Raw genomic sequence first — 14636 nt, forward strand, 5'->3', positions numbered from 1 at the left:
CAAAAGATTCTAGGAGGTTTATGTGTTTATATTGTTTGACATCACAAAGCAACATTTTTTGTTGAACTAATTTTCTCATATCTGAACCTTTTCGGTTCACATGAAAATTAAACTAAAAACTAATGAATAAACCTGAAGCCCCTGGCACAGAAAATTTAAGCCTAACCATTTGAGTTAGAAATACCTACCTTTCTTCTATGAAAATAAATGTTCATATTGCTCTGCTTGTAGACTTATAAAAGAAATGGATGCATTAGCTAGTGCATATGGTAGTAAATACACTACTTAGTAAATATGGTAAGATTTGCAGGTCTTCTACAGATCTTCTCCAAAATGTACCACTATAAACCTTCATTCTCTGTAAGGAGAAATTCTACTTTGAGCAAAACCTAGCAAACTTCGGGAATCAAATAGTGGGGGAGAAACAGATCAGAGTCTACTTAGAAAACCTAGATGAAGCCAAACCCATGGGACAGGATGAGATTCACCCAAGGGTGTTGAAAGCCTTGGCTGATGTGATTGTGAGACCACTGTCTATCATCACTGAAAAATTACGGCATTTGGAAGAGGCCCCTGACGGCCGAAGAACTAATGTTATACACATCTTGAAGAGCAAGAAAGAGAACTTGGGAAAACTATAAAGTAGCCAGTCTCCCCTCTGTCACTGAAAGGTCATAGATCACATCATCTAGGGATCTGTGTTCAGACATGACAAGGTTGAGAAGTTAATCAACATTGATTTACCATTGGTAAATGTTTGGCTAACCTGAGCCTTCTTTGATGAAGTGACTGGCTATCTAAATGGACAAAGGGAGACCAGTATGTGTAATATACCTTGCAGTAGAGGCTGAACTGTGGAGGGTGATTCACATGATGCACTGCAGAGCCTTAATCCAGAGGATCCTTCAGAAATCTGAGGACTGGGACAACAGAGACCTCACGAAGCTTAGCAAGGAAAAGTGCTGCACCTGAGACAGAATAACAGGCTTGAGTAACAGGTTTGCTGAAAAGGACAAGGAGTCCAACATTTACCAGAAAGCTCAGGGGCCTAGCAGCTGAGGAGAGGCTGAGGGAAAAGGTGAAGATGAAGATGAAGGGTGATGACCCTAGTAGTTGCTGCCAAACACATGAAGGGGAGATAGAAAGATGGCAAACCTAAACAGTTCTCAACAGTGCCAGAAGATATTACAGGCAGCAAGGGCTACAAGCTGGAGTGAGGGAAGTTTAGGATTGTCACTGGGAAAAACTTTTTCAGTGGGAGGGTAATGCAGCACTGGAACTGGTTTCCCAGACCTGGTGGGATCTCCATCCCTGGGGGTCTGCATTCTGGGACTAGCCAGAGCCAGCCCACGCTGAGCAGGTTTGGTGCTGGTGATAGTCCTTCTTCGAGTGAAAGGTTGGACTAGATGATCCTGGGAGGTCACTTTCAAACAACATTTCTATGATTCTATAATATGCTGACACTGAACTTGGTTTCTTTTTTATTTTGCACAAAGAAATACAGAAAGTAAATGTACTGGCTACATGAACTGTCTCTGTCAGATGTCCATTTCTTCTTTGCTATTGTCTTATCAGATATTTCATTTTCTATCATAGATTTCCCCCCAAAACTCGTCTTTTCAAATTATTCCATTTTTTCTGTGAAACTTAATATCTCAAGCCTTTTATCCTAGCCTCTTAATTTAATGCAAACTTAATTTCAAATATAAAGAAATAGAAAATCCCATGCAGAAAATTAAACAAAAAATAGTGCCTCAGAAGAACTTATTCACTTAACTTCCAAAACTCCTGCTCAGCAGCTGTGTGACTTTGGAAGAGATGTCATTAAATGCTTGGCTGTAAATGGCAAATTTCAAGTGCTAAATCTCTGTTTCTGGACATGTCTAGAAATGTCTTATTTCTGACAGTGGAGCAGTTTAGATAGCACCTCATACCTCAAATATCCATGACACCTGCCTGTCTTGTGTGCAGTTTTAAATAGACACAGACAAACAAAAAGATTTAATATGTGAGGAGGGTGTCATATTGGTTCCCCTCACAAAAGTAAGACATTGCCTTTGTGAAAATGAAGATCTTCTGACTCAGTTGAAGGATGGGCCCCCAAAGTCCCTGTTTCAACTGATTGGGGTGCAGTGCCCCCTTCACGAACCATAACCATTGCACAGGCATCCAGCGCAGGCTCCCGGTTCTGCTGCAGCAAATAGTTGCTAGTCTGTCATCACAGTGCAGGGTATTATGGCATCTATAGCCTTTTTTGGATCTAGCTCAAAGCCCTTATTTTATCCTATTTACCACTATGCTCTGCAACATCAAGCAAAAGTGAGTTAGAAGGGTGTGAGATTACTGTTACTGCCTATATTGGTCAGCCTAGAGTCACTGAGCAGATTAACAATGATGATTACAACCAGAAGAGAGAAATGATATCATTCAATCTCGCAAAGCCTCTCTTTTTTTCTACACAAAACCCCAAACTCCTTGATAAAGGATCAAGACCTGAAGTCCCCCTCCCCAAAAGGGAATTATTACAGGTGCTATACAGCTGATATGATACAGAATCTGTTTAATTTCTGTTTTATAGCTATTTCTGTTTGCATATTATTTAAGATGCTTATCTATTGAAAATAAAATATTTTGCATTATTTATCTATTTATTCTAAATTATATAAAATAATAAAAACATATACTGCATATAATGAATTCAACCTCAGTTGTGCATTATGGTAGTAAATCTTGCAAGCAATAAAATATGAACCCACTGATAAGCTCCTGGGGAAATGCCATTGGCAACAGGAGATGAGCAGTTTTTCAACTGGTGACCATCATCTGAGGTCCTTATCGGACTTGTATTTTCACCTCACATTAACAGAGAGCGATCTTTTTAGTGTGGCAACAGAGTTATAGAAGGGTTTCTTGACTAGTGTAGACAGAGATTTTTGGTTATGAAATCACCTGGTCACACTATAAGAAATGTTTAATATAGCAAACAAGAACAGACCAAGCACACAGCTGCAAAATGATAGCTCCTACCCCTATGTATAAGTGTTTCAAGGATATTCTGAGGCACAGATTTTTTATATAATTTGCGTTTCATAGTCATTGATGGATTTTTCCATGAACGTGCATAGCCACTTTTGAATCTATGCAGACTTTACTACCCATAACATCCTGTGGCAATTAGTTGCACAGCTCCATGATGCATTTTGTGGAAAACAAAAGCAAAAACAAAAAAACCCTCACTTCCTTTTGTTTGTTCTAACAGATTTTATTTGATGACTTCTAGTTCTTTAATTAGGAGGTAGTAAAAAGTCATGCCTCATTCTCTATCTCCATGACATTTATGATTTAAAAAATTCTGTAACATTTTCTGTACTTTACTTTTTTCCAGGCTGAAGAATCCCACCAAGTTTAATCTTTTCTTACTCAGAAGCCACTCTATTCCCCGATCATCCTTATCAGCTTTCTGGGATGTTTTATAGTTTTACTGCACTCATTTTAGGGTGAGAGAACCAAAACTTCATGGAGTAGCTATGATGCCTGTATACTGTAGATTTATGCAGAAGCACAATCTTTGCTTTGCTTTGCTTTTTTTGTTTCATTTATTTTTTTAAAGTATGGGCTGTAAAATAAACTGACTGCAACAAAATAATAATAATAAAAAAAATTACGGGTTCCTACTTCTAATGAAAAGCAATCTAGAAGACTAGCATTATCATACAGTCATTTACCTGTCCGTTAGCCATAGCCTGCAGAACTGCAGTCTGTGTGATATACTTGTGACCAATATTATGGTGTGAAATCCAGAGTTTTCATTGCCACTATCGAACAAGCCAAGAATTTCTGATTCCAAAGTTCAGCCAATGCAGAAATTGGTTGGCAAATAATACTGAATGCTTATGTGACCAGCATGTACATCTACTTGACAGGCAAGCTCTACCTAATATGTATTCAGCTGGTAGAGGAAATGCAGCCCAAACCATTCAGTACCACCTTATTCTATCTCAATGTAAACATATTCCGATTTCTTGTCTCTACATGTGTTCTTATAGGCTGACAAAGGATGGTTGGAGCTAATTCAATTTCTGTTTGATCATTATCACATAAGAATTACAACAGGCTTCCACAGTTGTCATATTTCAGTTCTTTTAAAATTTCAGCTGCAATCATGAAACTGCTATGCTTCACTCTTTTCTATTTATTCCTAAAGAATGGAGCACAGAATTGCTAGGCACCCCATCACCTGAAGAACTGACAGTACTCAAAGCATTAAAAACTGCTATCCTGTGTCCTTTACAACTTCACAGTTTAAACTCATTTTCAAGAGAAAAGAAATTGCTGTTATCTTCAGATTAAAAGAGGATCTCATTGATTGTTTACCTCAAATACAAACCCTTTCCAAAGCAATTAGCAAAATATAAAAAGTAGTATCAGAAGAAAATTCAGTGGCTCTGTTGGAAATGTCACACATAAGCTGGCTCATTTCTAAACTTTGGCTCTGCTTGAATCTCGCAAAGTAAAATGTGAGAAAAATAAAGTCATTAAACTTTTAAGAATTTGACTTCACTTGAAATATGTGATTTTTAATTAGCAAATTAATTTGATATTTGGTGCAGTATCTACAGGGAGGAGCATCTGGGTAATTAAACAAAAGTATTAATATGATTTAAATTGTGCTACTTCACTAAATTTTCATGCTAATTAATGTCTTCATGTACCAAGTCACTCACCTAGATAATGTGTTGTCCACCATAAGTAGCTACTCCCTCCTCACTATGGTATTTAATACACATCCTGAAATGGAAAGATGGATTAAAGCAGACACAGAAAACCAACCAACCAAACAAACAAAACCCCCCTGCAAATCCAAAGAAAAAAATTTCAACTTTAAAAAGAACGAATTTTCTTGAATAAAGCAGAATTTTTGGCCCCAAGAATGATATTAAAATTTGGATTAAGAAAACTACATTTATGCATGTACATATGGGTTTCTATATATCTGCTAAGTGTCTAAGCTCTCGTTATAAACAAGAGAGATCTTGGACTCAAATGAGTTCCTACACAGAGTTGAGCATTGCCATCTGAGACTTTCTCAGGTGTTGGAGATGCGGGTGGTAGATATGACCAGGACCTACGGGATGGGATTTCCACACCTTTCTGGAAGCTTGCTGGCGTTTCGAATGACATTAAACATGTGGCAACTTTGACTCACGCCTGTAGTCAGTACAGTCAGTGGCATTCAACTGGCCATCTGTGAGGGGCTCAATACGATTGCTCAGACAAGTGTCTAATGCAGTTGTTGATGCCTCAGATGCCCCAGGGATGCCCTGCTTTCCAGCTGCCTCTCCAGAAGTGTGCAGGTTTTCCACAGGTCCTGTATTAGGTCTGTCAGCCTTATCCAGCAGTCTTAAATATATTAAGTATCTCAAACAATATTAGACACTGACACTTAGGCAACTGAATCCTGCCCCAGGTATCTTCATTAGCAAGAGCTGAATCACTTTCCAGGCACCACTGACAGCACTGACTGTATCTCTGCTGATCATAGTGAGACCTTACACACCTAATGAGCATGTAGACACTACCATTTAGACACTGAAATTTAGTGATAATCTAAAATTGAATTCATCCCCTTAAGTGAGATCAATATCATTCTAAATATCTTGCCCAAACGAAAAAGAAAAAAATAAAATAAATGTTCTTAAGCTATACTGCTTCCCTGCTTAGTCAATGTAATTTTAAGCTGCTGTTAAGGATCTGAATAGACACTCTGCAGCTTCTTCTTTGAATGGTTTAAATACTGAAGAAAATTTAATAGCTTCCACACTTCGTCATTTTATATATTCTTTCATATAAAAAAGTTTTTAAAAATAAATATATTAGACTAATTTAGGAAAACTTTTACTGGAATTTGTGGTATTAAGTTTCCCAGTAAAATTTGCTCTGCAGAAATTCTTCACAAAATTGACAACCAGCTTCTTCAGTATATGTGATCACTGTTATCAGAATAAGAAAGGAGTGGGAACAAATACAATTCTTCTTTTTTACTTCTCTCTAGTGATATCTCCAACAAGGTGGGAAAGCAGTGCTGGTGATTGCCCTGCTTTGAGTAGGAGGTTGGACTAGATGACCTTGGGAGGTCTCTTCCAAGCAACATCTCTGTGATTCTGTGGAAACATCAGAATTTCTATTTTCTGTTCACTTACCAGATACTGAGATGTTATGCTTTGATATATTTTTTTTCACAAATGCATAATCAATGATTTCATAGAACAAAAAATCCTAAGAAAGTTATTTAGTCTTGTTAAAAACAAAATATTTCAGCATTTCTGAATGAAAATATTTTAGATTGTAAATCTAAGTGCATTTCGAATACTTGTTTAAGCCTGCCTTTTAAAAAAAGATAGGGCTGAAGTGTGTGAAGTCCAACTCCAAACACAGCTAATCCAGAAAGGAATGATAGGAAAGATTATTCTTCAACTGACACAAAGCTGATTTTTTCATTCAGTCTGACAAATGGAAATATTTTGATTCACAATGAACAAAACCAAGTGCAAATACTTCATTTTTAAGACATAGAAAAAAAACAAAATTTTGTCTGGAAAAGCTCAATTATAAAAAAATTACATTGTTCATAAAAAAAGATGGCAAATTGGCAAATTCCTGGCTGGCTTTGTAGACAATGTTGAACTACATTTAAATTGTACAGTGACAAAATTTCCCACAATTTGAGAATGAAGATCTATTTTTAGTCTTATAACAAAATTAATTTACTGAGCAAAAAAATAAAGCTTTAAGTAAGCTCAAGTTAAAATATAAGCTTCATGTCATTATTCAAATGAGCATCTGAATAAATTAAAAAGAAGAGTAGATTACTGGAAAGAATAAAATATAAACAATCATATTAGAAAATATAGTGCTATCATCACAATTCTACATGCTTCTACTTTTCTGTCCCACATCTGTGCGTTTGGAGAGTGTCTTCTGAGCACAAAGCACATCTTGCAGAAGTGAGTTATTAACTTATCAATAAAACACCTCACAAACCTCACCTTTCAGGGGAAATGTGTGTCAGAAATTACATACTAATTAGATGAATACAGTAGGTTTCTGAAAGGAACATAACCCAAATATCTGTAGATTCTCACACCTGGCAAACCAATCTCTTTGGCAGAAAGGGTGGGGAGAGAAGCTTTTCAGCTATTGTGCATAAGAAAGGCATGTGAATAGAAAGGAGCTAAATGGCTCTTTTGATGAAATTTTATGCAAATAGCTCTTCATTCTCAACAAAGTAGAAAAAAAAGTGTGTTTTCAGATATTGGCCATGAACTTTTATATTCTGCTCTGTCATATAGCTACTGATGGAGATACCATTTTATTGTGTAAGGATGGCAGATTTCGTATACCATAATGGATCCCAAAGTCCACTTTGGCTTTATTCACATCTTTTCAGATTTGCTGGTCTTTCTGTGGAGGAAGGTGTGCTCCTCAGTTAAAACCAGCATGGATCTACTTTTTGTTAGAGACAAATGTGCTTTTATAGGCTAAGACAGATAAACCTGGGTATGAATAGGGAGGTCTCCCTTCCCTACTTAAAGTCATGGGATAGGGGCAGGCCCACAGCTTGGATGTTTTCCATGCCACAGCATCTTTCTGATTGCAGATCAAGAATTCAATAAGAATCTACACTGAGAACATGTGAGACACCAGTGCCAGAGTTAGCCCCTTCTTAATAAATCTGCATTCGACAAATGAAAATAGACTTGATTTTATGTTTGGTGATCTTCCTGATGCTCTGCACCAGCATTTACATGGCATTCACAACAGTGGTGCCTGAGAACCTTATCTTGTTTTATTCTCCACTTTTAAGGACATTACAAGAGAATAGCAAATGGATAAATTATCTAATCTTAATAAAGTACAACTATTAACTGAGTCCTGGTAACTAAGGTGTGTGAAATTCCTAGTTGTTGCAACCACAAACCATGAAACTATGTGACCTCAAAATACTGTCATCCTGAAGTGTCATGTGTATTTAGTACATTGCATAGGTATTGCATCATAATAGATTAACAAAGTCTGCTGGAAGCAATTAAGTCTATTTCATGAAAGTTTAGACATTTCTGAGAAAGTGATTTTTATTTCTTATATCCAACAGTAGGTATTGTTTCGTTACAGAAATGCACAACCAAATCTTCGTGATTTGGTTTGCATTTCAGTGGGCAAGGGAGGGGGTTTTGTAGCTCAATTGATGCATGGTAACCCATTAAACCATGTTAACTTGATTGCTAGGAATTTCATCTGCTCACATTTTAATAATGTGCAGTTGTTAACCAACAAAATGTAATATATAGCTATATATATTTATATAGCCTTATATATTTAATATATAAGGAAAAAAATCATGTACAATATGTACAGATAGTTGAACAGGTAACCAGAAAGACTGTGGAATCTCCATCCTTGGAGATATTCAAGGGCCTGAACAACCTGATCTAAGTTTGTCCTACTTTGAGCAGTGGGCTGGACCAGGTGACTTCTGGAGGTCCCATCAAACACACATTTTTCTGTGTACCAATGATTCAGCATATATGTAATATACTAATCTCTGAGCATCACTTCTTAGAAAGCAGACTTTCATAATATTTTTCAAATCTTTTTCAGGCTTCCTTCTCTGTTGCCTTGTCTATGTTTCTAGTTTAGATTTTAATTTTGGGGGGGTCTGAGCTTTCCTTTTACTATGTTTGTAACAGAGCTAGCAAAAAAAAAAAAAGGTTTCACAAAACACTTTTCTTTTTTAATGTCCACCCTATCTAACATTCCCTTTAAATAAGATGTCAAAATAAGTAAACATTCATGGCTAGTGGTTAAACAAAAATTAGGTTCAAGTTAGAGCTGACTGACAAGTTTTGGCCTGCTTACAACTGCAGAAGTGACAATAACAAAATTAAGACAGAATACAATGAGGTTCATCACCTCTCACTCATTGCTGACTTCCAAAAAACAAAGATTCTCCACTATGTTAAGTTGATGTGTATTTCCACAGCTTGTATGAACTTGAAACTAGATGAACATACCGCAGCTAGTTTGTTGGTGCTGACCAAGGTATTCTTCTTTGTTTGCCTCTGCTTGCTTTTTCACTTTCCACCATAAATGCAAGGCTTAGTGTTTTACTAGTCATCTTTGGCCCACTTGTGCAAAAGGCTGTAACATAAAGTGTTTAATGATAACACTGTCTCTTTCATTTCTATCATTTGAGATTTCTAAGAATTGCACTGTGACACAACTAGTAGTAACTAGTTTTCAATTTCTCAAGCAACCAAGCAGTAAAGAAGAAGAAGAAGATGATGACGATGATGATGACGACAACGGCGAAGAGTGGTCCATTCAATCAGTTACTAGTCCAGTAAATGTCTATATTATATAATCAGCAGACTACTAGTAAAAATGAAGTGCATACGGAATGTAGGGGTTCAGCTAAAGGGTTTGCAATTAAAAGCTTATCCACTACTTTTGTATCCTGTAATGTTTTCCTGAAATTCCCCAGTCCAAATCTTCTAACATTGTTGTACAGTTAAAAGGATCACTTTTTTTTTTTTCCTTTTGTAACAATAGGGAAAATTTATTTAGCAATCATCAGCAAAATAGAAGACAATGTCTTGTTTACACAAAGATTACTGTTCAAATCAGTTTCTGAAACATAATTCCATACTTAACACTTGAGAGAAATTTTCTTCATTCTGGAAAAGGCAGTGATGCAATCCTTGCAGTAAAATCAGATTTAATAATCTATTGGCTACTTGCACACCACCTCCGCCTTCTTCCCTTGCCTGTAATATAATGATGTTTGGAAGACTGAGCGGGTATACCACATGGTAACCTGACGCAGCGTTTAATGCAATACAGGACTGTTGCTGGCACAAAGTCTCAGGAGGGAATTCAGCTGGGGCTAAGCTGTGTCTTTGCATATAACAGCTCCATGCTGTTCAATCTCACCACTTCTTCAATTAAACAATGATTTTGTTAGGATTTTGCCAGTGGCAATGAGGCAGCTGGCAAATGACTGTTACCCTTGGGTGCTTCCAAATATTGTATCTTACAGCCCATGGGATATAGTAAATTGTGTGATTTGATATCATGCCTCAAAATACAGGCCCTGGAAGATGCTAGTGCTGAGACTGTATCAAAATGCCAGACAATTAGTTTTTTTTTCTTTTTTCTGTTATATGTGCAGAATAAGTCCCCTAAGTACCAAAAGATGTACTGATGAAAAATAGGGCCAGCACCCATGTGGCTGTGGCTAACAAATTACTTAACCTTCCTCCCTGTGTTATTGGGTAACTCAATCAAACAAAATTCATCAGGCTAGTCAAAATTGAAACATGCATGAAGAAGAACATATGTATTGTTGTGCTGTGGCTTTCTGCGCACATTACCCAGCCCTTGGCTGCCATTTATCATTTTAATCTGGTGCTTGAAGAACTGCCCATTGACTCTGCCTCTTTGAATTTACAGATTTAATCTCCTAAGGATAATGATTCCTTCAGGAACTTTAAACCTGAAAAACAATGCCTACTTTCTCTACCACATCGATCTCAGAAACATTTGTGTAAAAATCTGATTTCCTCTGTGTAGTTCCTCTATACCCTTAGAAGATCTTTATTGCTGGATCTGCCTGATAGAATATGTCATATATCCAGAATCAGACTCTGTTGGATAACTACTCAGGCTATAGTGGAAACAGATGTTTGTCCTTTTTTTCTCCACAACTCTGCAACGTTTGCACTGTCTTTCTCTTACCAATTCAAATGGAAACAAGGGACAAATCTGTGTACAAAATGCCAAGAAAAAAAAACAAGTTGTTGTTCTGTAAATGCAAACTTTACCTTTGTTATTTGATGACAGCTATACCAATGCTATTAGCCTCTAACAGTGAAGTACCTAACCTCTGAACACAGTGTGTAAAACCTGATTCTTCAGAGCAATTGCATAATACTCTAACATAAGTGGAATAAGCCTCTTTATCATAGAGACTTACCTCCTGCCATGTGCGAATAGAATGATGCTCTTTTTCTGTTATATCATTATTTGTCTCATTGTCAAATATATTGCAGTTCTGTTACTCTGTTTGCCTCAGTCCTGACTAAGGGCTTTGCTTGACATAGGCCACTTATGTAACATGCAGAGGATTATGTCTTTTTGCCTGTTAGTAATATGGTACTATTGTATTCTGAGAGTCCTCTTGTCTTTATAATCTGGTGCACTGTACACAAGAGAGCTTTACTTTCCAAAGTCAGGGTATTGACTGGTACTGATGTAACTTCACTGGAGTACAAAGTGCAGGCAATGCATTTTCTGAGATAGGCTCTGCATATTGGCACTGGGGGTTAGTAGGGGTGGAAAGAAGAGCACAGAGGTTTAAAAACAGCATATGAGAACAAGGTAAACAACTGGGAATTTTGTGCATTTTTTTTAACTCTGGACTCATATAACATAGCAAAGTCGTAAGACAGTTTGTAACATAAGGTAACAAAAAAGCATTAAATGCCAGGCTGTGTTTTAGGTACCCACTATGTATTTATACCAAGGTCATTACAGTGCTAAATACATACTGCTTGAAAAGACAACCTGTTGCAACTAGTTGAAGCAAGCTATATAAGGTTGTTGAACACTGCAGCTCAGGCTGGAGTTAGAAAAAGATCTGATGACTCTGGCCCCCATTGTCCATATATTGAATATTAAAAATAGGGAGTGTGACTGTCACCGAAATCGGGGCCTTTTGGTAACATGACTGGCTGCTGAACAGTGTACTGTGACCACTGCAAATATTTCATCTTGTAATGAGTGTTCCTACTTGATTTCATGAACTCGATACAGCTGACAAAGATTAAACTGTAAAAGAGAAAGACCATGATCAGAAAAGTCAGGTGGTAAATGATTTTCCAGATATTTCTGTTTCAGTTAGATGATTTTACATGCTCGCATCTATGAAGGCCCACAAGGAGTAATGGGGACTAAACACAATGAGCAAAACATAATAAATGTGATCCTTTTGTACTAGACTAATTACTTATGTTTCATTTACACCAGAATCATTTAGACGGTGATATTTGATATTTGTATTTGTGTCCTACAAAGAAATCATAAAGAATTCAGTTAATGAATCCTTACATAGAAAAGCTGAATTGTTTCACATGTGAAAACAAGCAGATAAAAGAGCTTATTAAAGTAAAATTCTGTGACTGGTGACAGTAGGGACAATAAAGCTATTTCATGTCATATATCTGTAGTCAATCCAGTTCCCAACTTGTCTTAAACAACCTAATTTTTGACAAGTACTGTGATTCTGTACTAGTACAAAACTCTGTGACAACCACAAGCAACAAAAAGGATTTAAAAAATACTACAGTGTCAAGTCTGCTCTTATACAACAAAAGTCAAAGGGAAATTTATCACAGAGTTGAATAAGAACAGTTGCAGACGCATTTATAAAAAAGTTTCTTTAACTTTCATGGAGGTGCTCTGGGAGAGACTTGTTCGAATGAACGATCTATGCTTAATGCTCTAATGTGACAACTAGAAATATAGGAAAGGAAAGTAATGAAAGATGCAAGTGGAGTTTTCTTAGATGTAAGCACTCCACAGACTCATTGCAATACAAAAGGCATAAAAGTGTAAGTTAATTAGTTTATCTTGCAGAACACTCTGATCCATAGTCAATTTATAAAACCCCATTTCTCTCTGAAGATTCCTTTCTGTTCATAAGAGGATAAAAGAATACGGAGAATGAGTTAACCAAAGTAATTCATTGATTTTGTGGAGTTGTCACTAATTTGTAATCAGAGAGAACTGGATACATGAAGTTTTGTTCTGATGGTTGACAGCCATCAAACAAGTTTGATCCCCAGATCAAAAGGACTGTCCACCATTGCCTTATTATTACTAACTACCTATATTCTGGAAACACTTTGGCTCCTCCCAGCATCAGCTGCCCTTTGCCTTAGAAAGTATAAAGACTTGAAATGAAAAACTTTGCTGATCTGACAGAGCTTTCCGGTAGGTGAGCCGACTTGCTCACTGTCACACTGCCGATCAGGTCCTAAATACAGACCTGCTTCCAAGTTTCATTTCAGTGCCCTCTGCTTTGGATATTTCTGCTTCTTTGTCGCTGTGGTAGAAGACTTGAGTAACAGCAGATACACGTGTGTTGTTCGCTTCCTTAAGCTCTTCTATCAAGTGTCTCATCTAAGACAGTCATCTGGGCTTTCTCTTTAGCCTATTTAGAGTTAGATACATTTGCAAAGCAACCCAAGGCATCTTTCTCGAATATATACATTTCTTAGATACAGGGGAAACACCTCTCTTTAGTGCCTGTTTTTCTTCATGGCCTACATATATGGAGGCTGGACAACAACCTCACACAAGATGCTGGATCCTGAATAGCTTAATCCTTCCAGAAGGGTCAGTTAGAAAGTAGGCAGGAGACCTATGATCGTAAGAAAAGTGTCCACTAATGGGAAGGGGATTATGAGTGAAATGTTTGGAATTGTTACCTCACTACAAATTGCAATGAGCATGCTGTACGTGAGTTAAATTTGAATTAATAGGCACATTCTTAGGGGTCCCTGTAGATGTGTGACAAGTTTAATGTGCCTGAGTGACATCATAAAGTGCCAATGGAGGAAATACAACAGGAAGAATTATATGAGTTTAATTAAGAATAGAATTTGATGAAGTTCTCTAGAGTGCAAAACTACTCTTATCAACATTCTTCCTTCCTCCTGGCAAATTTCTAATTTTCACTTGTAACCTTGAAAACATTCAGCATAGATCAAAGGTAGAAGCTGTGTACTGAAATCTACTTCTCTGAGATTTTCACATCTTAGTTTGATTTTCCCATAGCCTTTATTAGACTATGGAATTAAGTCATTCCAAACAACACTTTAGAAGACTGAACCTTCTACCCAGATGGAAAGAAGCTAGAGTCTGCCAAAAAAAGCATTAAAAAGAGGGATAGAGAAAGGTAGAGGTTTTGTACTATGTTGTTTGCAAATAAGGATATTTTTACCAAATTTCTCAAACATGATTTTGCAGCTTTGTACAAATGATGAAAATCACACTTTTTTTCCCCCCAAGTCCTCTCAAAAGCTCATCTATAAATACCAAGTAGTTAATTATTTTGAAATGATGCCTATCATAATATTTTACACTTTGAAAAATATGGCTTATTTTAATAACTAGCAAATATGTTTTCTGTTTAAAAGACAACCTACATGAAACAGAAACACTAACAAAATCAATGTTGGATGAGAGCTGAAAACAAAATTCGTATTTAATCAAAGCACAATTGCTGTGGAGGATTAACCAGCTCTGGGAAAACAAAAGGAAAAGAACACAGACTTTCTGATGCAACTGCCTTTTATAGGACAGTGAGCTGAATGTTTCAGTTTGGAAATTTCAGTGTGTCACTAACATTTGGGCACATATTTAACTTAGTGGTGCACATCTTGTAATGTACTTGCATGGGAACTGTACTTATTTGCTATATTTATGGAGCTATCAGAAAGGAAGATTCCTTCTTCCTTTCTGCCTTTTTCTTTCTGCTGCATGCCACACAGTTAAGTATTGTAACATTTGTTCTT

Source organism: Apteryx mantelli, chromosome 3, assembly GCF_036417845.1.
Source record: "Apteryx mantelli isolate bAptMan1 chromosome 3, bAptMan1.hap1, whole genome shotgun sequence".
Lineage (NCBI taxonomy): Eukaryota > Metazoa > Chordata > Aves > Apterygiformes > Apterygidae > Apteryx > Apteryx mantelli.